The 26,596-nt window shown below is 36.2% G+C and overlaps 1 long non-coding RNA gene across 1 annotated transcript in view; it reads left to right on the top strand.

Annotated features, from left to right (window-relative positions):
• Nucleotides 1-1,477: 1,477 nt before the first annotated feature.
• LOC136719067 (uncharacterized) overlaps nucleotides 1,478-26,596 on the top strand; it is a 29,178-nt gene continuing 4,059 nt past the window's right edge. The window contains exon 1 of the long non-coding RNA XR_010805354.1: nucleotides 1,478-1,775. This is a non-coding gene — a long non-coding RNA (uncharacterized LOC136719067). The remainder of the gene's footprint in view (nucleotides 1,776-26,596) is intronic.

A 26,596-nucleotide genomic window follows, 5' to 3' on the forward strand; every position in this document is an offset into this window, starting at 1 on the left:
TATAGATTTTTTCAATACAAATCATATAATTAATATTAACAGAATGTTTCATTCAAAAAATAAAACATTACATACACGTGGAGTCACCGCAACAGATCTAACACTGACATTAAATATTAAATATTATATTTATTTTTATTTTTTATTTATTTGACAATTCATATATATATATATATATATATATATATATATATATATATATATATATCGCCATAAAAGTCCACTAAAATAACCGATATATTGGTTGCCATAAAGAGTGGAACAAGTTAATAATAATAAATAAAAAAATCACATAGGGCCTACGTAAAAAAAAAAACAAAAAAAAAAACGTTTTTTTTTATACGTAGGCCCTATGTGACTTTTTTTTATTTTATTAACTTTACTTTATAAAGAAAAGTAAAATAAAATATCGCCGACATTATATGGTTAATGTCAATAATCAGACTGCTAGTCGAAAATATCTAAACTGAGCGAGTGAAATATACACATTTCTGGGGGCGACGATTGTTTTTTTATTTTACATTTTAACCTCATACACTTTTGAACTAGTCGTGAACCTGGTCTAGAATCAGTTCAAGAAGCGCTGAATCTTACAGACCCATCTTCATTATAGTTTAGCAGGTACAAAGTTGGATCATATTGCACTGGTTGTGTAAATATAGCTAAACATTTGTGTGTCTGTGCACCAGTATAATTATATTGATTATAACCTATATATATATATATATATATATATATATATATATATATACACATATATAGTATATACACAAATAGTTCTTATCGCACAGGTATTAGGCTAAACATATTGCACGGTTAAACGTATTCTTATCTTTAGTTATGGGTGGAATCTGATTAAAAATAATACATATTATTTTGGGTTCCAATAAAGACGATGTGTTAATAAGTAGCAAATTCAAAACGTCACATTTTATGGTCTACATGGATCAGTATTTACATTAAACATACATCTGCAATCAAAAATAAAATGGTTTATGGTCACATCAACAAGAACATCATACTTTCAATCTTTGTGATGACAACACATTTATGTTTCGGTTTCTTAATGTAGATAGTCTAGTGTGTTGTTGTTCGATCATTGTAATATAGTGTTATGCTTGTTTAAACACCACACATTGGTTCACAATTAAGATAAGTCATGTGTAGTATTTTGTATCACCTACTGATTATTAATCATTTTCCCAAATGATCAGAAAAACTTTTTCTTTGGTTATTTCTTCGTTGTGTGTATGTATGTAGCTTTGCATAGCGAAACGGGGAGGGTTAGGGGTCCCAATATAAATTAGACAAATCGCTTGGGGTGCTTTCTCTATTTTTCTCCAGTGCGACAAAAAGTTATCAATTTTAAAAGTTGAAAAACAAGATGATTAAGTGACGCATGGCCGTCTGAATTATTACGAAAATACAAAATAACAATATTGATCGAGACATGACAAAATGTTCTGCATTTTCCGTATTTCAACTGCTTTGGCTGGAGCTCTGCTTTAAAAATGATCTTTGCCACCAGCAGTTAAAAATCCGGTGATGCTCTCCGGCGCTGTCTCACCTTGGGGGGCTCGTCTTACACACTGAAGGCACTGGAGCGTGTAGGGAAGGGAAACTTTTTATTTCTGCCCATTCTTTGGGGATCTGATCAGGACGAGTAACTCAGGAGAGGGCCCTGCTCAAACCAAGTTACTTCCCCCTCAAGATATCTTCCTTAGGTGTTAGGATTCATTTATGAAGGAACAAACGCGATGAAACAAGGAAGAAAGGTATGTATTTTACTGCATGGCTCTTAAAAGATCCACTGAACAGGATTGAAGTCTAAAGCTGATAGGTCACATGGTCTTAGATGGTTAAAATATGGATATGCTTTTGTAAAAACAAACTTAAAAAAAAAATCGATTAAGTAATATGTCCGAGTAATATGTCAGGTTTATAGTCTGCATATTGACAAATATGTTATTTTGCGAGGTTGCGTCAGATGTGATGTGATGTGGTGTCGTTTTTCACCCAGTTGATAATAATACAGAAGGCAAATTGTTGTAGTCTGGGTCAATTATTATTATTATTATTATTATTATTATTATTATTATTATTATTATCAGTATTATTAATACTACTATTATTGTTGTTGTTTGTTGTTGTTGTTACAATAAGTCTGATATTACTATTACTGTTGTTGTTGATGGGGAGACTTTGTTGTTAATTACTGACACCGTGTAAGGACTCTAAGGGGACTGAAAGACTGGAAATATATTGATTTAATGTTATAATTTATAAATTAATCGAGCACACAGTTTCCTGCATCTCCTATATTATTTATGAACAGAGATATGCTGTGGCCTTTATTTTGAACACTTTTCATTGCCGGTTATATGTATCACAGTGCCCTTGAACCGCACATTTCATTAGACCGGGGTCCACCAATTGTCCCATCAAGAATTTACTTTTAGTTCTGACGACTGCTACTTGTAATATTACCAGAACATTGAATAATGATTAAGTTAACTTTCAAACAAAGAAGACCATATAACTATTAGATTTAGAGACTTGAGAAGTTAACAGAAATCACTTGAATGAGGGAACTACCAGTATAAGGTGATATATATATATATATATATATATATATATATAATGTGTTTTAAACAGTCACATAAAGTTTAAAAGTAAAGTTACTACTAAGTTACTAAAAGTCTCTCTCAATAAATAAATAAATAAATAGATAGATAGATAGATAGATAGATAGATAGATAGATAGATACATGTAATTAACTCTGCTTACAATATCGCACATTTATGAAAACACAAGACAGCTCATCAGCTAGAAAGGCCCAAAGACTGCTCAACTAGATGACCAAAATAAATATGAACTTTTCTGAACGGGACTGTAAGCGGTCCTACTGAAAAGATGTCCCATGCACACAGTTACCAGGAAACATTTTGATAATATTGGACTTTTTATGGAGGCTGCACATCACTGGACTTCAACAAACCCCAATCCGTGGTCTCTAATAACTCCATTTTATAATGCTGTGTAAATATGTTTATTTATTTTATTTGAGAATCAACCAAGATATTAGAGAAATAGCTCAGTCTATTTAAATCTAACTTTTCACATCACAAACACATCAGTTAAACTTTGCGCAACGTCAGGTTTATATTGTTCATTGTTCACATTGTTCATCCACATATATTCTCCCATAATTAGACTTACATTATGGTAATATATTGTCAGTCCTTCAGTTTAACTACCCTTTTAGGCAACAGCCACATGTGCAACAAACGTGGACTGTTAAACATTACTAAAGTTCTTGAATTTACCAATACGACATATTTTTGCCAGACTAATCGGTTCATACTCAAATTCAAATATTAAAAGTATAACGATACATGGTAACGCAACCATCAAAACGTAAATAAATAAATAAATACATAAATAAAGCAAAAGGTGTATCAGTACTGCAGATGTCTTCAGAAACTCCTGAAACGCATATAATGTGACTGTTTCATTAGGATGTACATTACTGTGTTTGATTAAAGGCAAAAGGAGCAGAAAACATACATTTTAGGTCTAAACCTACCAATTACTCCCGAAGGACCTTATTTGGTTATTTGATTACTGAATGGTAGGGGATGGGGAGTGGTTGGAGTTAGTGGCATGAACCTACAGATATGAAAAGGGTACTACTATGTGTAGAGTAGCACTTTGCATTATTACAATTTAACCAATCCATTTGTTTCTACTTCTTTGTGATTACCAATGATTTTTGTATATATATATATATATATATATATATATATATATATATAATGCTCAAATATCGAATTGAACTAATATATGAATCCCCTCACCTGCAAAAACTATTCAAATAAAACATTCACCACCGCCCTTATTTTACAGCGTTGCGTAATATGCATTTTCAATATATTTTTTTATATAATCACTTAATATTTGACATTTTAACGTGAAACAAAACCGAGCCCACTTCCATGTTCAAATGTTATTTTTTGCGCTCCAGGAATATGACGCGGTACTGAATCCTATTTATGTTCAGCTAATTGTTGATGTTATGGTTATTGTTATGGTATTATTTGAGCATTTTGCGTTGATGATCGAGATTGAATGTTCAAAATGTGATAGGTATCATATAAATGAATTGTTTGATATTAGAGCAGAAGTCATTTGGTTCAAATTAATTAAATCATTGGTTATAGGCTGTATGGACCCGCAGACCTATGGCCTTTGAGACCTGGAGTGATCTCGTATACACTGAAAACTGTAAAGTTGTGCTAACTCATTTAAAGTAAAGCTTACTCATCTCATTACACTTACTCTGTTTTCGGTTGTTTTAAAGAACTAAACGTCAACAATTTTATTATCATTACAATGTACCTGTTCAACGTAGTCATTATAGCCTTTTCCAGTATGTACATTGACTTTTTGTATTTTTATTATTATTATTGTTTTGATTATTGTAAATGTATATTTTTAGTCTGAGGGTATTTTGTGCGGATTTGTGTGGTCCCGTATAATCCCCCTAATCTCATTTCTGGTTCTGTTTCCTTTATGTTTAATGTGTTTGAGAAAAAGTATTAACTGGTGTGAAGCTCCTCTGTAAAACTTTTGAACTACTACGTATAAGCAACAGTTAAGTCATATAAACATGATGGTTTAAATTCTTCAAAATGGTGCAGAAATGTATGTAACTATATATATATATATATATATATATATATATATATATATATATATATATATATATATGCGAGTGAGCTCAACTCGAGTTTTGACTATATATTATTTGATTATTTAAAGCTAATACAGCTCACTTGCGTGCCCATTTCCGTCCTTGCTATACATTTATTCCTTTATACGAACAGTAATATTAATAATAAATGTGTATTAACTTAGGAATTTAGGTTAGTACTATCTATGAAGCTTTTATGATAATTCCATCCAATCATCTTGATGCTAATTCTTTACCATTGTAAAGCAAAGCAAATACAAAAAAACGCACTGCACCTTTATTTCCAATTCTGATTATTAAAGAAAAGCATGTCTTGATATGGTCCTTTAGGACACAGGAGCCTAATGCGAGTGAATGTGACTCCATGTTTATGTACACACGCACTTGAGACCTGTGATTTATTGAAAACCTTCACAACAGAAAGGTAAATATTTACAATAAACATTTGGAAGCATCCTGCCATCTAAGTAAAGCAACTGAATCGATTTGAAGCAACTGAATTATAATTATATATACAAATAAATAAACACAATAGTAAGTACGTACATAAATAAATACATAACACGAAGTTACTGCTGAAAACAGTTTTCTCCATTTAAAAGTTAACTTTCTGAAAGCATGGCCGGGAGAAAATACACAATTTATTAATTTGCGACACATAAATTAAGCGATATCCTAAAATAAGTTTTGGTTAAAACATACTTTTCAGAAGGGAGTTTTGTCACAGTAAAGTCTTCAATCACAGTAGTAAATCGTCACTAAGCCACAGGAAATGCTGAACATTGTAGACTTTTATGGTGGGTGTGGTTAAAGGTACAACTTAAGAAAACTTAAGTGTTAATAAACACATATTAAAGACATATAAAGCTACATACATACACGACCAGCATCATTTTGTTCATTTTATGGCAATCAAATCAGTTTGTAAAGCATATCTACATTTTTGGGGGGTTATAGAGGGGCACATTATAGTTTAGCATTCGTTTCAGACTCAGAATATGTATTACACGTTTATTTTCCAATACTGATCTGGAATTTAACAAAGTGTGTTTATGTTATTCCTACAGTATCTGTCACGATTTTAGAAGCCCCCCTTCTGTGACTAAAGAATAAAATAGAAACCCAAGCTAAAAATCATAGAAGCCTCAGATAACCTTTTAAGATACAAATCAAAACCCTACTGATGTAAGTACAGTTTAACATCCACTAGGTATAAAACACCTTTTTAAAAATGATGGCAAATTTAATGCAATGCCTTTCTGCTTAAATTAAAGAGCAGCGTTTACATCACTGCCTCATGTCCCTGGGTCATGTTACACAATATTGCCCCAATTGTAGATTTTGAGAATAAATACTATGTTATTTTAGTAATCACTGTCTCCTGCCAGTAGAATTTTCCTTTTAATTATTTTAAGCTCCAACAGAATGAAGCTTTCTGGAAATTGTACTGCAATCGTAAGCAGGCATAGTAGGGGAATTTCAGCCTTATCACCCTCAGAAATACTGCTGTGTTTCTGTGTCTGCTTTATATAAAAATTATATCAACAGCGATTAAACAATTGAACACAGTGACCCTCTTTTAAATGGTTGCTTGAGGGCTGTTTTCAACCAGTAAGAAACTATAACAATAACTTTGCCTAAAGTATCTCTACTTATGACTGTGGGAACTGTCAAATTAATTACATAACTTTTTTTAATAACCTTTCTGATTATGAGTAACTACAGCAAGAAAGAAAAAATGCATGCTAGAATTGTTAACGGAGTATTCTCTTAGAAGTCCCCAAATCTGTTCTGAAATATTTTTGTACATCCAGCACAGTCCTCAGGTAAATCTACTTGTGATTAATGACATCAAGAGTTGCATCTTGCAAAGTGAGAAAAAGTTTCATGTTTTTGCCAACATACCGAACCTCCACTGCTTAGACCGTAAGCTTTTTTTTATATATATTATATTGCATCTGTTTCAACTTAATGCAAGCCTAATTTAATGTAAAAACTGCATTTAACACTAAAATGTATTATTATTTCTTGCTTTAACTAAAAATGTTTTAGGAAGCCATGGAGAGGCTGAAACAGACAGATAACACTGCCCTGGCCTAGTTGAGATGCCCAGCCTAGGCCGAGGGAACTCTTGCAATAGAACAAATGCCAGAAGATGCAAAATACTGATTAGCATTGGAACTAATGTGTTAACTTGTTTATTGCTACGTTGGCAATTTTTGGTGGCACCCTGTTCCTTCTGTATTGTCAGTCTAGCTACATTACTCTCTGGCTTTCGGGGTGAGTAGGGAAAGTGAGACTTGTTGTTCAGATTGCATGGAGAAAGAAACAAGAAGTGGAGATGGAAATTTGAACAGAAACGCATTGCATTCTGTACAGTATTACCTTCTTCTGCGATTTAATGTCAATTGAAAGAAAGCCCACATTTGCTTTTATTAATTCAACTACTGTACACGAACCAATGTACTTAGCCCTTTTATCCATTACAATTATTACTCTCTGTTTACAGTCTGTTTCAATTCACTGCAATACAGACCGAACACAGGCTTGTCGCATTTCCTTCAGTTCTATTCCTGTGAGAATCAAACTCTGATACTGGCCTCATTGCTGTTATTCAATGGTCCATACTGGAAATACTATATGAAGCAGATATTTAAAATACATTTTTTTACATTGTACTAATCATTTTATGTAACCTATCCTTTATTATTCCATTACACATTGTGTAGCATGAGAACATGCATGACTAAGTAAACACGCCACTACAGGATAAATTATTATTTTGAAAAGTCAAATCTGAACAATCTCTGTGGTTGGTACTGTACAAAATATTTAATTTATAGACTGTGTTTTCAAATGGCACATATAAAAATGTTCCACCTTTTCACAAAGCTGGATAAATATATTTTGAATGATGTGGCTCATCAGATGAACAAGTTAAATTAAGCAGGTGAATACAGACCCACTTATGGATACCAATAATTTAAAGAGAATACATTCATTTGAAAAATGAGAAACAGATTGCCATTAAGTTGAATATGTTAGGAATCATTGAAATATGAGATTATGAAATAAAATATATATATTTTTTAATTGTGTGGCATTTCATTATTGTCATGATAATTAATAATATTTATTGCGGAACGAAGGCATTCAGAACGTTAACTGAAGTCATTACGAAACAAAGTGTTTAGTTTCATATATCTTGAATAAAGCGTGCAGTTCGGTGCACAGTTAAATTCACCTGTCCTCATTGTATCACAAAACTGCTGGTGTACAATTCAAGTAACCAGCGTTTACTCTCAGTACTCAGTCTGCAAATTCTGCACTAAACAGATTAACCTAAAACACCAAAGGCTCTGTTAGGACGGGACACAGAGAGATGTGATTATATAAATTTGACTGCATTGTTGTTTTAAATCTCTCCCAGACTTATTTAAAATGTAAATTATTTAGAATGTGAAATAAAGAAGCAAGGGTTCTTCCTTAATGTAGTTGTCTGATAACTATTCTATAATAAAAAGTGACTTAACCATTTATCATCTCTATGACCGAACATGACTGATTGCAACTATAGGGACAAATATGACAAAATACATTTTACAGGGTCACACATCAGATAGTAGACGTGTAGACAGTAGTAGAAGTGTAAAATTAAGTTGGAATGTACTGCAAAGACTTTGCCTTGTTTGCAGTGTGCAGGCAAAATTAATTATAGTGTAATCTTGGATATATAAGTCTCTTCACTCCATGAGCCACAGGTGGAATGATCCTCAGTACTCATCCAGATCTTCCCCCTGGTCTCTCACCCCTGTCGGTTCATTCACACAGAGCTGGGAGTTCTGGTTATTATTATTATTATTATTATTATTATTATTATTATTATTATTACCTTCTTGTGCCTTTCATCTCTTGTTATAAATCACACCCTGTATGCATAATTGTTTTTATATACTGAGATCATTTGTGAATCCGAGTTGGAAGTAACCAGTTCATAAATATATGTAAAAAAAAAAAAAAACACAGCAAGAATTATGTCAATGTAAACTGAAAAAAATGAGCTTTACTGCTAAACAGAAGATTCAAATGATTTAATTGTTGAAACACCTGATGTATAGTTTTATTTTTCAGATTATTAGTAGGCACCAATAGTTAAGATGTTTAGGTCATCTGAATTTTTCTGTTTTTACTTTTTACCTGGTACATACCTTGTCATGTGTTGTGTTCAGGCATATATGTAGAGAGTGCAAAGGTGAATTAATAACCTGTTCTTTTGAGTCGTTTTATTTTTGTCCTTGACTTTCATGGCACAGTTTGTTCTAGTAGTGCGCACAACAAGGCAGGATGTACACGGCCCGTGAAGTTGGCTGGGCCAGCTTTGTCATGATTTAGTCCATTTCTAAAATGGATTAGGTTTTGAGAGGTTATGTTTAGTAACTGATGCCTATTGAGTAGAGATGGGTCGAGTGCTGCAGAGCTCAAAGGCAAATACAGGCCTTTGGAGATGAGTGTTTGTGATACTGGGCTCGAGCTCGGCCAGCTGGGAAGCCAATGTTTTTTTTTGTTTTTTGTTTAACTTTGAGTAAATTAAGGACCAAAAAAAAAAGATTAAAAAAAACAGAAATATGTTGAAGAAAAGAGGGAGAAAATTATATTAATTGCAAGAAGAGGGAAGTATTATATTTTGCTTATTCTACATCCTAACCTTCCAAACTCCTGCTGAATTTTGTGTAACATGTCTGACTATTGTTGCATATGTTACAGTGGAAAGCGAACTTCCACTTCCGCCTCACTCTTAATTATGACTCTGTCATGGATACAGTGTTTTCTGATGGCCTGTCATTTCAGCCGTGCCAGCTACCAAAGCCTTGAGAAAGTATATTCATAAATAAGGTTCACTAATGAATAAATTAGGAGTTATTTATTTTTTATGTTAGTTATTTATTTCTTGGCAGACGCCCTTATCCAGGGCGACCTACAGTTTACACCATTTACTCCGGGGTAGGTCTTTATATTTATTTTTGTTGTGGATTAACTGTTGCATAGCAACCAGCTCGCCCATCATCATGTTTCCAGGGTGACTGTTTATTAGGACAGTGACCCGGAATCTAAGAAGGGCTCTAGAATTCTCAAACACATTGCCCATTTTGAATTAATTTGTTTCAGGAATTTCACTGTGAAAATCATTATCTTGTATTTTAATAATAACACAGTTCATTAACTTTTTTTTTATGAGGTTACAAAAGTCTGAATCACTTTTTTACATTAAATAGGAAGGCAAAATACATCCCTATTTACAATAGAACTATACAAAAGTGACAGAAAGGTTTGGCTCCACAAAATGCATTGCTGAGAAGTGTGAGCCAGTAGGTCTGGGAGAGTAAATATTTGGAAGCAGAAAGACTCATTGTTTCAGTGAGCTGTGTGAAACCATGTCTGACAACCATCCAGCTGAAGAACAATTGGCCTGAATCTGCAACATCAGTTCAGAAGAGAATCATACCAAGAATACCTGACCACTGGATAATGGGTGCCATCTTTTCAAGAAGATACACACGATTGCACATACCTATCCAATACATCAATACGAATATAGGCAAGGATGATTTGTCTTCTGCCCATCCTATGCTGTGAGAAACAACTGAAGTGAATCCAAAAGCAGGAAGCAGATAGCAAAGAGCACCAGCTTCTGGTTGTTAGATGGCTGGATTTCCTCGGTATACAACGAGAGCACTGTGCTTCAGACATCTGCTCGGTCCGCTTCCTGCTCTCCTGGCCCAATGACCATATTCAATAAATAATGAGCATTAATCGTATTTGAGGTGCATACCAGATGTCTCAGTCACGTCTAGGAGAAAGTCTCTCTTCTGTATACGTGAAATTGTTATGTACATATATAGGTTCTGATAGGCTCAGTAGGTTAGAGTATAGAGTACAATTTAATATAAGATGGTCGTCATATTAGTGATAGTGTGAGAATCTCATTTTGACCCTTAAGCGGGGGAATGGTAATTATGTTGCAAGATTCAATATTACGGACAAACATGAATAACTTCATGCATAGAAAATATAATGTATCATAGGAACACATATTAAAATACAACCAGAAGTATTATTTAGTAGTCAAAACAATAATTTCAATCACAATAATCCATATTAGATTTTTTGCTTTATTTGAACATAGCAAATATACTCATAGTGGCAAAGCTGACAAACCCCAAGAATACCAGCGATCACTTAGGCCGTGAACAAGCAGTGTAGGAACAGCTCCCTATTCCACATCAAGATCAAAAACTAACATATTTTTTAAAAATAATAAGACATTAAATATTTTGTATACATTTTTTTCAATGTATTTACAATTCAAAAAAGCTGTATATATATATATATATATATATATATATAGCTTTTTTGTCTTGTAAATAAATCATCAATATGTGAAATAACATTATATAATATATTTGCATGAATAACTGGAAAACTGGAACAACTGGAAAAATATGTCTATACTTAAATAAGTGTGTATATATTTATATATTAAGTAAACATCAAATTTAAATATTTTTTATAAGAAATAGTTTTGCTTCATTTTCTGTTTTCTGCATTTCTTAAGAGCAAAACACTTAATACAATTATTTATTGATCCAACCCTTATAAGCAAAACAAATGTAAAAATCACTGAATAAAAAAAAAGTTTGTACATATTTTGATCTATATATTTATTTTGTATGCATTCACAACGGATAGTCCCTAGTTAAAATTATGTAGTGATTTGTTGTCCAAAGGTATATAGATTTTCTATCTGTCTGCTTTCTCTACATAATCCTGTTTTTATAGGACTACATGAAAACATGTGAATGTTTATTTAAAATATGTCTTAATGCATTATGATACATAGATAAAGGAATAAAATGTATGTAGATAATCATTTGTATTGTATATATGTACTTATCTACACAAACGGACACAAACATAAACAAAATTCATATCAAATTGGTCATAAACTAAATGTAATTTCTTTAGATCATTTGTAAATAAATGTATTATCATGTATTGCATTTAGAAGGACAATTTTATTCTGTGAAATGTATTTGAATATTAGAAGCAAAGCTTTATTTCCACAGAGTGAAATTGATATTGTCAGCTTGGGCAAATATAAGGCAGAAAAAACATAAAAAAGGAATATTATTTTATTTATATTATTTATATCAATATTTTTTCCTTATTAAAATCATTAATTTTATTAAACGTATTATAAACATTTCAGCGGTCAGAAATTAGGCAGAAAATTCAGAGAAATATAAGTTTGGCTAAAAATACAGTTTATAAACCCTCTGAAAATACATTTCTCCAACTCTGCTCCTCATCCGTACACAGTAAAATGCCAAATAATTGCAGGTTTAATATCAATTTTATTATATCTAGTTTTTATTTTAAGTCTCGTGTTAGTATTTTATATGGAAATCACATTCTACATCACAATTAGAAAAGTTCAAGCTTTTTCCCAAAATGATCTACGACACAATGCAATTGTGAATGTTATTTTTGTTAAATTAATCTATATATGTAAACTCATACAAATAATTTTAAATGTATTCATATTGATTCTAACTTGTATTTTTTCAAACATTGAAACTGAATCATATGTTTATCATTCCAAAATTAAGTACAAGATGAGAAAATGTCTGAAACTCCCCAATATGATATTTTTCTTTGCCCAATTCATTACTTTTCTGCTATATAATTGAACATAAATGCACACTTTATAACATCACATTCCTATTGCGTGTAAAATAATGTCCTAGTTCTGCGTTGATGCGATGTCTGCTTTACTTGACTACAGTAGCATAGCCATCCATTTAAATAGTTTGTAATGCATTTTAAACCAGCAAATAATCAAGAAATAAGTAAGATTACGTATTAACTTGGGGAATTGCACCGTCTATGCGTCTTGAAATACAATTCATACGGAAATTGCCATGTAGCATAATTACCTGCATTTACTGTGTTATGTCAGTGTATGTTTGTGCCTTCATAGAAGAACCATTTCATAGTAACACCTAAGCAAAGAAAAGACTGCCACAGCCTACCCACGGCCCGATGTTTTCCTTACTAAAAGAGGATTTCATGTATGTGGGGCAACAAAGAATCTGAGAGTCACAGCGAAAACAGATTATTTAATCTATAATCATTTTGCTGTAATTATATTAACTGTGTCTCAGAAGTATTAAAAAGGCCTATTCCTTTCAAGATTTCAGAATGACTGCAGTAGAATCATGCCATTGCAATGAAAGAAATGTGATGCAACAGAAATTGTACAAGTCAGTTATGACTGTATATCTTAAACCCTCACAAAAAACTTTTTCTAACCGTTTGCTCTGTTCCCAGACCTAAAATTCACTTTCACATGAATTGTGTGAAAACAACTGATTGAAGAGAGTCAATCTGAATTGCCAGGTTTCCAAATTTCTTTTTTTTTTTTAACTTTATAGGGGAAAATCAACTGCATTGAAGCTATCTATTCTCTTTCCATTAGCGCACTAGGGCTGCAGCAGACATTTTGCCACATAAACCTTCATCAAATTTGATTAAAATCAAAATTCTGCAGGATTTATAGGAAACAAAAGTAGAGATATAGGGCCGGATTAAATCAAAACTTTGACCCACCCGCTAATAGCAAACTACAAACCTGTACATCATAGCGGTTACATTTCTGATTAGAAGAAATTGGCATCTTACTAAAAATGAAGCCGCAACTGAGTACAGTTCTATAGTTTTCTATTAGCGGGTGGGTCAAAGTTTTGATTTAATCCCGGCCATAGTCAAACCTCCATAATATGCTCAAATGCTGTGATGTATGTGTATGTTTCCAAAGATGGAGCCTCTTCCATGAACACAGGGATGAGGATGACATCATGACACATGCGCAGAAGGGCCCGAGACATTCCGTGACAACGCTAATAGTCTGCATGGATCACTGGCACGAAGAGTCACTTCAAATTATGATTATCCGGATCCACTGGAGTTCTATTTTGAGAATCCATCTGAACAATTTTCGGTGAAGCCACAAATTGCCCAAAACCACAGTATTCTCTTTTTCATTCTGATCCTCAGCCTTTCTAAGTGTGACTTTCCAGATTCTGCAAAGACAAAAGACTAAGTACATTCCACGGTCTTTGAAAATGGATCGTTGTTTTGTATTTGCTGGATTAAGACAGCTGTTATTGTGTGTTGCGCCAGGGATGTGGCCTGCCCTGTTTTCTTCATCACATCTGTTCCCTTGTGGCGGCCATTACTGAGCTGCCATTTTAAATTGCATGGGTTAAAAGGGAGAAGAGGTTCATTAGAATCAATGAGAAACAATGCAGGGATTCTCACAGAAGGGGACCTATGTTTGCTAAATTATTCCTCTAGGTATTTTGCCTCTTTTTAAGGGTATTATTTATAGTATTATTTAAAACACAGCATCCTAACGTCTCAGTACTGCGGGATTCTGTTTGTTGTACATTAATATTTAAAATAATTGAGGAATAGTATAAGCTGATATTACAAATAAGGAGATATTAAGTTAAAAAATATTTTAAAACACAAATTCAATTCCCTATACAGCAACAGAACTTTGATAATACATTGTTGAAAAAAAATATTTAATTCCAAAAGATTCCAATTAGATGCTGATAATTGCTTATACATCAGCAAAACAAAAATGTAATAAAATAAAAACAATTTACTATATATATATATGTTTACTACACTATTTCCATTAACTACTACTCAAACCAGGTGACAAATCAAAACAATTAATAATTAATAAACAAATAAGTTAATATCTGCTCCACAATAAATTTTGTTCTGATTTTTGTACATTGAACAAACTTTTTTTTAAAACTGTTATCGAAAACCTCATCATGGAAAAAACCTTCCATAAAAACAAATAGCCTAAATTGAGAACACAATAAAAAAATGAACTCAAAAATACTTATAATATACAAAATACAATAAAATATGGATGTTTTGTTTTTCGTGTTGCAGTGGACCAAAACCAAATTCAACTACATATGACTGAACATGTCATCTGGTATTAATGGAAATCATCTAAACAAATCATCTCCATTAATAAACAAACAACAAAATGTTGCAAATATGACTGTCACCAAAGGGAACAGATAAAGCCTTTGCACTGTATTAGTCACAAGCTGCAGAAAGGGATAGAACTGTCAGTGAAAATTAAGAAAAAAACTAAATGATCAACAAAATCTTATACAGGTTATTTTCCCTGACCTCATTTGAAAGTTTCTGACAAAATGTTAGTAGGGGAACAGTGATGCAATGTGTGTGATGTGGACTAAATGGTGCTGGTTATGTGCATATTTACAACCTGGACCACTTCTCACATAGGAAGGTTTAAAGCTGAAAAGTGCCAAATGCCAAGCTATGCATCCATTTCCATATACCCAGCGTCAATGGCCTTTGACAAGATTTTGTGAACGTTCAGATGGACATGTTTGCACTCGATTGTTTATTCAACATAGCATGCTGTATAGAATAAAATAAAATACAGCAGATATTTGCAGTTTTGCGTCTGTCACTTCATACAATAGAAATCACACTGTATTAACTTTTCCGTGAATTCAACTGGTTTCATTTTGCACCATCATTTAGAAAAATAAAATAAAATAATAATCATAAAATAAAATTCATACTATGCATTTGTCAAAAGCGTATTTAAGAATACTTGCATCTGTGACACGCAGATAATAGCAAATGTTTCATATCAATTATATATGTAAATAAAAAAGAAAAAGCATATACGAGTTGTGGCAGGGCAGTGGGAGTGGGCAAAATGGAGAACTTTGCCCACACTACATCCCGCTTTGCGCAATGACAAACTGTCATTACCTGACTAAGCACGACAATAGTGATTGGTCAAGAGTCCTGTTGTGTGCAACATAGAGGGCATAGCAGGGTCTCCCCCCAAAAAATACAGCATAGGCTTGGTGGTCTGTTTCTGATTTGTTTTGATGGGGCGGGGGGGGGGGGGTGTAGCCACAGCAAGCAAGAGCAGAGGTGGGGGGGGATTGGCGAACAAGACGTGGGGAGCAAGAGCAACAGCGGTTGTGTTCTAGAAACGGTTTTTTTTTCCTTTTTCTTTTTCATTCACACATTTGTTTGGCCAGGCAGCACCAATCTTTTTGACCAAATTGCCTATGGGAAGCCTGGGTAGCCCTGCATAGATAGTGATAGAGTTCTGCATATAACTTTTTGCCTATGAAGCTGACAAACACTTTGGATTTGTCAATCGGTTGTGTATGCCAGCAGAAATTCTGTTGCCTGGCTAATTAGACTGGGAAAACCAAGAGTTAAGACCGGCTCAAGAAAGAGCAAGGGCTGCGTTTAGTTTTCTTCATTTTCACTCAGTATAAATAATATATTGGCCATTTGACCTCTTTCCACTGACTCTGAGTCTGTGCCTTCCTAGAACCTGCAGTGTTTCAGGTGCTGGAGAATACTTGTGAAAGCTAGCAGGTCTTGGGAATAGCACAGCTAGCAGCCTACAGAGGTACTACCACCAAATAAATCAATAACAAAAATAGATAACACATGGTGGCCGATGCTGAGAGGATGTCAGATACCAGAACCCTTGAACATTTGGAGAAAGAGGAGGGAAAAACCTCTTCAGGGCCCCAGAGGTCATGGAGAACTTTCTGCAGGTCCCCATGATGTGCAGTGAAGAGTAATCCAGGAGACACCTGCCTTTCCATTGAATGATGTGGTCCAACAACTATTGTGGGAGGACTAGCACAGGTAGCTGACCTGGTTGGCCCACAATGGGGGAGTTTAGGCCTACATGCAGAGTTTTTAACTTGGATGAACATCCACGTTAGGCCCGCAACCTCGGCAGAATCATATTTGCGTCCAAAAAACGGCCACAGAGAAGGACAGGTTCAATCCTAAATACTCAAGTAAATGACGTAAAAATTACGAAAACACAGGGAAAACACGCCCATTTCCACCTGTAAACCCACATTTCACGTGTAAACACTACTGAGATCTGAGACAATTGTATATATCTGTAAATGTCCGCATTATAAAAGTGAAAGATAACTTGTCAGTTGTGGGTTACAAGGTAAAGTAACTTGCTGATGGATTTTTCAAGGTTAGCAATGGTGTATTTCATGTTAAAGGTAATGTGAAAATCTTTTTTTTGTTGGTTATCATTATGCTGTCTATATTTTTGTGGGTCTGGTTGTGCACTATTCAGTACAGTACTTCATGTTGTAATCTTAACTTTATGAAACATCTATATTCATGGCTTGCTAGCTCCATCAGTGACGTGAAAAACTACTCGGGTAAGAGGGTCATTTCATGTTTGTCTCGAGCATATTGTCTCTCGTAAGGTCAAAACACAAGTTTAAACTCCGCCAATGACACCCCCATCTGTGACTACTGCTAGGAACATTGCCAAGTGAGGAGGGAGATTGCTCGAGAGAGCCTGGGAACAGAGGAGGGCGCAGCTTGGGGGAGAGGGGTTTACTGAGCTGCTGTGAACAAATAGGAGGTGCTGATCTTCACTGAAGTTGCTCTGGAATGGGAAGATGAGCTGCTGTGCCAAAAAACTGCCTTAGTATGGAAGCTGTGGCTGCCATCTCCCAAGAGCCTGTTTGTGCAGGTTGATGAGGAACCATGGCCCTACTCAGCACAGCTGCCACCATGGCCAGAGACACCTAGGCCTGTGGAGTTGCTGCCTAGTTCCCAAAGGGGAGTAGCCACTGCTTTGGTGGGAGGTGCTACTAATGTGGCCAGAGTCACATGGGCTGAGGCTACTGGCACTGGGGCACAGAGGAACTGCCACCTTGGCCAGAAGCCTTGCTGGGGAGGGCTGCCAAGGAAATACGGCTGCAACTGCTACTGCCGCCATGCCCAGAGAGGGAACGTGCCACCACCGGTACTACTCCCTCAGGGGAGAAGACACAGCCTCCTGAACACCCAGAGCAGGAAGATGCGGTACCTCCTTATTCCCACGTGCCAATGGGAATTAGACTGAGCTGCCACAATAGGGTGTACAAACTCAATTTCCTACCAGTCCTTTGTGTTGCGTCCTCCAGTGGGGGAGAGGGGTGGCCATGGCTTGGCTGTCTTTGGTTCCTCCCACACGATGGGTGCGGGCTGAGGTTCCCCCCTCCCCCCTGATCCTCTGTCAGTCCCGAACCATGATATAATGTACAGCACGTGGTATGCATTTATTTTTATTACGGAGGAAGATTCGATTTTTTAATGTGTGGTCATTTTATATATGTATTTATTTATTTAAAACGAAGGTTCGCCTCAATTCTTTTAACATTATCAATAATAATGAAATGTTACAGAATCATTTGCAAAATTCCACGTGAGAGCTTCCTACAGTTCTTATGTAATCACCCTGTATAGATTCTGTGGAAGTGATGTTATTTTATCAGAATTCTTACGTAGCTCCCGTTGAATTATGGTGATGTAATCAAGGGTTTGGGACAGCGCACGTGAAGAGCTGAGAACGTAGTGTAGCTGCAGGTGTTTTATAGTTTGGTTGAGTCATTATTTATTAAAAAGGAGTCGTTTTATAGTAGAAACACTGACGGCAATTAATGAAGATACAGAACAAAGAGGGCGAGTGAGTTAGGACAGGAGGAGACGGGGAAACCACCGCGCTGCTAGAAACACTGATCGCACTGAATATTGCTTTTGTTTTCATATTTACATTCTTTATGTTTTATGAAAAGCTCTTTAAAATCAATTGTGGTCTTTAACAACATCCGTGTTAAAAAACAGCTAAATATATAACAATAGAGGAAATACACAGATAACAGTGGAATTTAAATTTAACACAGAAAGTCAATACTGCAATAGGCTGTTGAGAACTCTGTCCGACTGCTAAACTGGTATATGTATTTAAGATCTATCTATCTTTAAGAACTTGTTTAGTATGATGAAAATAAATGATTAAAATAATCCAATACTGGGGAAAAGGCAGAGGGAGATGGCCACTGAGAAATGTGTATTTTATATATTCTGTAAGGGCTACAACATATCCTTTGTCTTTTTGAAGAACATATAGAATATTATTTTAATATATTTATAAATGTAACAGCATATTTACATTTGTCAGTTGAAGTGTGTCCGTTTGGGGAGGTCATTAAGTGTTAAAACTTTCCAAATTCTGAGTTTAGCAGTCGGACAGAGTTCTCAACAGCCTATTGCAGTATTGACTTTCTGTGTTAAATTTAAATTCCACTGTTATCTGTGTATTTCCTCTATTGTTATATATTTAGCTGTTTTTTTAAAAACTAAAATGTGTTTACAAAATTCACGGTGCAACATGCTTAATACAACTTTTAATTAAGTTAAACACAAATGTTTGTGCTGTATGGAAATTCTAAAACATTTGGTATCAAATCTACTTTTTTCTCTCCCTAAGATCACAGACACACAACATAATGCATTTTAGAGAATGAGGATATAAATACAATATATTTAAATACTTTGCAGCTTATCTAAATCTTGGCCTATGACTTGATTCAAAATGTTTACTGATAAATAAAATAAACCAGGAACCTAGAACCATTTCTTGACCTATAAAGATTAAATTACCTGTTAAATAACAGAGAAAGGCTTTGTGTGATTGCAGTGCTTTGTGTTACGGCGAGTGTCATCAAAGACAAATCTGCCGAACACTGACCCAATGAACATGTGTCCAATATAAATGGCTGATCACTTCTACTTATCCCACTGATGATGTAACCACTGCATATTTGTAGAATTAAAAAAATGATACAGCAATATATATATATATATATATATATATATATACACTCACCTAAAGGATTATTAGGAACACCATACTAATACTGTGTTTGACCCCCTTTCACCTTCAGAACTGCCTTAATTCTACATGGCATTGATTCAACAAGGTGCTGAAAGCATTCTTTAGAAATGTTGGCCCATATTGATAGGATAGCATCTTGCAGTTGATGGAGATTTGTGGGATGCACATCCAGGGCACGAAGCTCCCGTTCCACCACATCCCAAAGATGCTCTATTGGGATGAGATCTGGTGACTGTCGGGGCCAGTTTAGTACAGTGAACTCATTGTCATGTTCAAGAAACCAATTTGAAATGATTCGACCTTTGTGACATGGTACATTATCCTGCTGGAAGTAGCCATCAGAGGATGGGTACATGGTGGTCATAAAGGGATGGACATGGTCAGAAACAATGCTCAGGTAGGCCGTGGCATTTAAACGATGCCCAATTGGCACTAAGGGGCCTAAAGTGTGCCAAGAAAACATCCCCCACACCATTACACCACCACCACCAGCCTGCACAGTGGTACCAAGGCATGATGGATCCATGTTCTCATTCTGTTTACGCCAAATTCTGACTCTACCATCTGAATGTCTCAACAGAAATCGAGACTCATCAGACCAGGCAACATTTTTCCAGTCTTCAACTGTCCAATTTTGGTAAGCTTGTGCGAATTGTAGCCTCTTTTTCCTATTTGTAGTGGAGATGAGTGGTACCCGGTGGGGTCTTCTGCTGTTGTAGCCCATCCGCCTCAAGGTTGTACGTGTTGTGGCTTGACAAATGCTTTGCTGCATACCTCGGTTGTAACGAGTGGTTATTTCAGTCAAAGTTGCTCAACTATCAGCTTGAATCAGTCGGCCCATTCTCCTCTGACCTCTAGCATCAACAAGGCATTTTCGCCCACAGGACTGCCGCATACTGGATGTTTTTCCCTTTTCACACCATTCTTTGTAAACTGTAGAAATGGTTGTGCGTGAAAATCCCAGTAACTGAGCAGATTGTGAAATACTCAGACTGGCCCGTCTGGCACCAACAACCATGCCACGCTCAAAATTGCTTAAATCACCTTTCTTTCCCATTCAGACATTCAGTTTGGAGTTCAGGAGATTGTCTTGACCAGGACCACACCCCTAAATGCATTGAAGCAACTGCCATGTGATTGGTTGGTTAGATAATTGCATTAATGAGAAATTGAACAGGTGTTCCTAATAATCCTTTAGGTGAGTGTATATACACTCACCTAAAGGATTATTAGGAACACCATACTAAATACTGTGTTTGACCCCCTTTCGCCTTCAGAACTGCCTTAATTCTACGTGGCATTGATTCAACAAGGTGCTGAAAGCATTCTTTAGAAATGTTGGCCCATATTGATAGGATAGCATCTTGCAGTTGATGGAGATTTGTGGGATGCACATCCAGGGCACGAAGCTCCCGTTCCACCACATCCCAAAGATGCTCTATTGGGTTGAGATCTGGTGACTGTGGGGGCCAGTTTAGTACAGTGAACTCATTGTCATGTTCAAGAAACCAATTTGAAATGATTCGACCTTTGTGACATGGTGCATTATCCTGCTGGAAGTAGCCATCAGAGGATGGGTACATGGTGGTCATAAAGGGATGGACATGGTCAGAAACAATGCTCAGGTAGGCCGTGGCATTTAAACGATGCCCAATTGGCACTAAGGGGCCTAAAGTGTGCCAAGAAAACATCCCCCACACCATTACACCACCACCACCAGCCTGCACAGTGGTAACAAGGCATGATGGATCCATGTTCTCATTCTGTTTACGCCAAATTCTGACTCTACCATCTGAATGTCTCAACAGAAATCAAGACTCATCAGACCAGGCAACATTTTTCCAGTCTTCAACTGTCCAATTTTGGTGAGCTTGTGCAAATTGTAGCCTCTTTTTCCTATTTGTAGTGGAGATGAGTGGTACCCGGTGGGGTCTTCTGCTGTTGTAGCCCATCCGCCTCAAGGTTGTATGTGTTGTGGCTTCACAAATGCTTTGCTGCATACCTCGGTTGTAACGAGTGGTTATTTCAGTCAAAGTTGCTCTTCTATCAGCTTGAATCAGTCGGCCCATTCTCCTCTGACCTCTAGCATCAACAAGGCATTTTCGCCCACAGGACTGCCGCATACTGGATGTTTTTCCCTTTTCACACCATTCTTTGTAAACCCTAGAAATGGTTGTGCGTGAAAATCCCAGTAACTGAGCAGATTGTGAAATACTCAGACCGGCCCGTCTGGCACCAACAACCATGCCACGCTCAAAATTGCTTAAATCACCTTTCTTTCCCATTCAGACATTCAGTTTGGAGTTCAGGAGATTGTCTTGACCAGGACCACACCCCTAAATGCATTGAAGCAACTGCCATGTGATTGGTTGATTAGATAATTGCATTAATGAGAAATTGAACAGGTGTTCCTAATAATCCTTTAGGTGAGTGTATATATATATATTATTATTATTATTATTATTATTAAAACAAAGTGTTAGCAGACATCCCTTGTGTGCGCTTCTCCTTCAGGGTTAAGTGTGTGCGTTTTCTTATTTTCTGTTTAACTTGAACTATCTAAGCAACACGGTGATAATCCTTAAAGCGCTGTATAGTAATGTTGAACATTTACCCCCAGATTTCATTTAATCACATCCCCCACATCGTGGTGCAGAAATGTATTAAATTGTTTTAGTTTAGTCATGTTTTACACATCGCCAGAATCAAAGGAGAAGTTTCTGTCTTACTATCCATCACTCATTCTGTCACAGACATAGAACATTGCCTTCTTTGCAATTGTACTGCAAATAAATATATACAGCAGAAGATGTTGACAAACCCCATCACAAAATAAATAAGTACACATCACACACATAAATAAATATATATATATATACATACATAGATAAATTATTGCATTAATATCCATGGCAGAAAATATTCCAGGTACCAATAAATAACTAAAACAAATAAGATGTATAAAATATTAACTTTACCTTGCTGCAAAATGCTTTATATCAGATTCAGACATTACTGGGACATGTTAAGGGCCAGCTTTAGTTTCAGCATTCATCCCAGACTCACAGATATATACACCATGGTGTGGATTCTGTGGTCTGGACACTCGTGTGACTGTCATGGAGCGCCACTGTCTTTTATTAAGTTCAGAAAGTAGTCAGTGCAGAACACCTGCAACACCAGCGTGCAGTCGAGCAACACACACAAATTATAGTCCATTTTGAAATTCTCTTGTTGGATAAATGACAATAAACGCTTTGACCTGTGCTAGCACTATTACTCCAGTCACACTAAACACAAGTGTCAGGATATTAGCAGCTGCCAGAGTTGGCCTTACGGCTGCAGCCTGTGCACTCTGACACGGCGTCCTAGGGGATCCACCTGCCTGGAGAGGTGAATCAAACACTTTCTTTCCTAAGATTGGCAGACCCAGTATCACTGCATTTAGTTAAGTACAACCCTACCTGTTATTTTTTTTAAAACCTGTTCTTGATCTACACATTTTCACTATAAGGTTTCCATTTCCCACACAGCCCAATTCTTAAACGGTCTGTTGCCATGGATTTTTGGAAGTGGTTTGCATTTTGGGAGTATTTTTCTGTTACAACTAATATCCTGGCATGTCGAATTATGTATTATTATTATTATTATTATTATTTAATTGTAGTATTGTGTATTCTGCTAGGGTCAAATTTAGTATACATCATAGAACAAAGTACCTTTATCGAATAAATGATGAAAAATTCATACTCTGAGGTTGTTTACTTTACATTCTTGATCTTTGGCACAAATATTAAAATGGACTGAAAGCTGAAATATATGTTTCTGTTGCTACACTTGTATGCTGTCTTAGCAGAACGGTTTGTAGACAGTCCTGCTGTGGAATATCTATCAGTCATTAAGATATTTACTTATAAAACAAATATATACAAATTAACCTGTAATAACTACTAGATTATAATATAGTTTCAGTATATCACTGCTATGAAATAGCCAACTGTGTGTTAATATTACACAATTTCCACAGGATATATTTAAATATTTTAGCATCCTCTTGCTTGCAGTATTGCATTCATTTAAATGTTGTGTCTCCACTTAGACTGTCTAATCAGAAAAAAAAATCAGTACATTAAATTAAGCTTCTGGTGGATTCTACCTCTTTGCTTTGCCATCTGTGAACACTGGCCTGTGGCTTGGCTTTACTCTGATGCTTGATTGAAATACTCCTTTGGCACTGAGGTCCTGCTAGAAATTATTCAATACACACCAGACATAAAATAAAAATGATTAAATGGCCAATATCTATCTATATTTAAAGTAAATTAACCCCCAGCTAATTTGGTGCCACTTTAGTTCATACCAAAATATGTTTTTGAATTGTTTGTCTCACCTGCCCACCAACAGGAGGCCCGAAAATCATATATCGGACTCAACATTTTTTTTTAATTGCCTGGAAAGTCTGAGAAACAAATATCTGTCTCTGCACAATCAACCTTGTGTGCATGGCTGTCTTCGCCGCCATTGTGGATGCACTCTGAGGGCAAGTGAAGACGGGGTCCCCTGGCTGGGTGTCCCCCATTGATGCAGGGCCGAGGAGATGAATGGGAAGGGGGAGAGCTCTCTTGGAGGTAGAAAGGGAGACCACGGTGAACAATGCACCACTGTCCCCCCATGTGTGCTTGATGACTTGTGAACTAATCAGCGTAATGATGGAGGCCTGTCCTGGGCTCCCTGACCTCAGACAGGGGCTGGGTGAGGAGGTTAAGCAAACAACTGTCAGGACGACAGTAATCCTCTTGTGCCAGGAGGCCTGGTGTCAGAGTGCGGAGACACGCCCTTCATCTAGGGCTAAACCAGCAAGTCATGTGAGTCAAATTGCTCTGATCAAAGAATAACAGTTTTTCTTAGGAAGCTATGCCCTGCAGTAGTGCTGCCCCTTTGGCTTCACACAAATGAAGGAGCACAGGTCTCCTGAGTGCGTCTCACTCGCTGCTCACTCACTGGTGTCGAGAAAGATGTGCATTAGCAAGGCCTACGCCAGAAATCCCCATTGAAAATATCCAGTCTTGATAAAAACACTATGATATTGGGTATGGTGTATAGACAATATATGGTGTGGACAGATATGTGTATTCCTTAAATACATATTATTTTGCTTAGCATAAGGGTGTTAGCTCATTATTATTATTATTATTATTATTATTATTATTATATATTTTTATAGCCTGGGTTATAACTATGTTTCTAACTGTTTAATAACATCTACAAATAAAATCATGCCTAATTTGTTTAAGAGAATGTACAGTATTACAGAAGGGGTAATGGAAGCTCTTCTTATACCAGAAGATTTTGTTGGTACCGAAAATGCTGCCTGTTCCTTCTTTTTTAGTACATTAAAGTCAATGAAAGTGAAACAAAGTAATATAAAATCCCTCAAAAGACAATAAGGGTGTCAGTTTTTACGACAGCTCCAGAAACAGCCCCCATGTACAGCTGCTCCACCAGGGCTAGTCTGACAATCGCAGGCCTGAGTGTTCAGGCCGAGGTGTCTGCAGGCCAGAGCACGTGACCCTGGGACCGGATGTTTACACTTTCGCGGGGTTCCGTTATCTGGCAAGCCTGCAGGGCCAAAATGGTGCTCAGTAATTCCTGGGACACTGAGAGACAGAACGGGCCTTTTAAAAGAAATACAATTTCCCTTATATTGAAACAAATGAATAGGCCTACATATTTTTTACACTTCTGCAAGGGCGAATATTGAAGTCCTTAGTAATAGCTGTGTTATTACCATAAACAAATTAACAGCGTATGGAATCTCATTAGGGAAAATATCCAGGACACGCCTGACCAAAAAAGATTTGTGTTAGATCACATATCTCCCGGGTTAGTCCGTGATCAGGAGGTCAAGTTAATTTCTATGAATTTCACCCTGACGATACTCTCTCTTTTTCAGAACATTTCATTAAGATGGGAACCCCATATCAATATTTGTCCATAGATACAACATGGAGTAATAGCTAAGATATCGCCCCACAAATAAATAAGACTAATAGGCTTGAGGGGAATGGACGCTAACGCTATTTTATCACATTTCAGCAACGGAAAACTGGAATTCATGCACAAATATAACATAATAATAAGAAATAAAGCAGAAGGATTTAAACACAGGATTTAAACACCTCATCAGAATAAGATGCTAAAATGGTCAAATTCTCTTTGTAACATTTGAATTTGCCGCCAAATACTATGAGGCCCAGTTCCCGGGCACTCTCAAGCAAGAAGTGAGAACTAAACACCTGAGGTTGTGATTGTGAGCTTAGGGTTGATGATATTTACCCTTGCTCTCTCTATTACAACTAAACTAAGACCTTTGTGACAAAAAACAATGAAGGGTGTGGGGGTCTGTTGTCTGTGCAACATCCCTCTGTTCAATATTTCAACATGTTTATACACTCACCTAAAGGATTATTAGGAACACCATACTAATACTGTGTTTGACCCCCTTTCGCCTTCAGAACTGCCTTAATTCTACGTGGCATTGATTCAACAAGGTGCTGAAAGCATTCTTTAGAAATGTTGGCCCATATTGATAGGATAGCATCTTGCAGTTGATGGAGATTTGTGGGATGCACATCCAGGGCACGAAGCTCCTGTTCCACCACATCCCAAAGATGCTCTATTGGGTTGAGATCTGGTGACTGTGGGGGCCAGTTTAGTACAGTGAACTCACTGTCATGTTCAAGAAACCAATTTGAAATGATTCGACCTTTGTGACATGGTGCATTATCCTGCTGGAAGTAGCCATCAGAGGATGGGTACATGGTGGTCATAAAGGGATGGATATGGTCAGAAACAATGCTCAGGTAGGCCGTGGCATTTAAACGATGCCCAATTGGCACTAAGGGGCCTAAAGTGTGCCAAGAAAACATCCCCCACACCATTACACCACCACAACCAGCCTGCACAGTGGTAACAAGGCATG

Source organism: Amia ocellicauda, chromosome 23 (assembly GCF_036373705.1).
Source record: "Amia ocellicauda isolate fAmiCal2 chromosome 23, fAmiCal2.hap1, whole genome shotgun sequence".
Classification (NCBI taxonomy): Eukaryota; Metazoa; Chordata; class Actinopteri; order Amiiformes; family Amiidae; genus Amia; species Amia ocellicauda.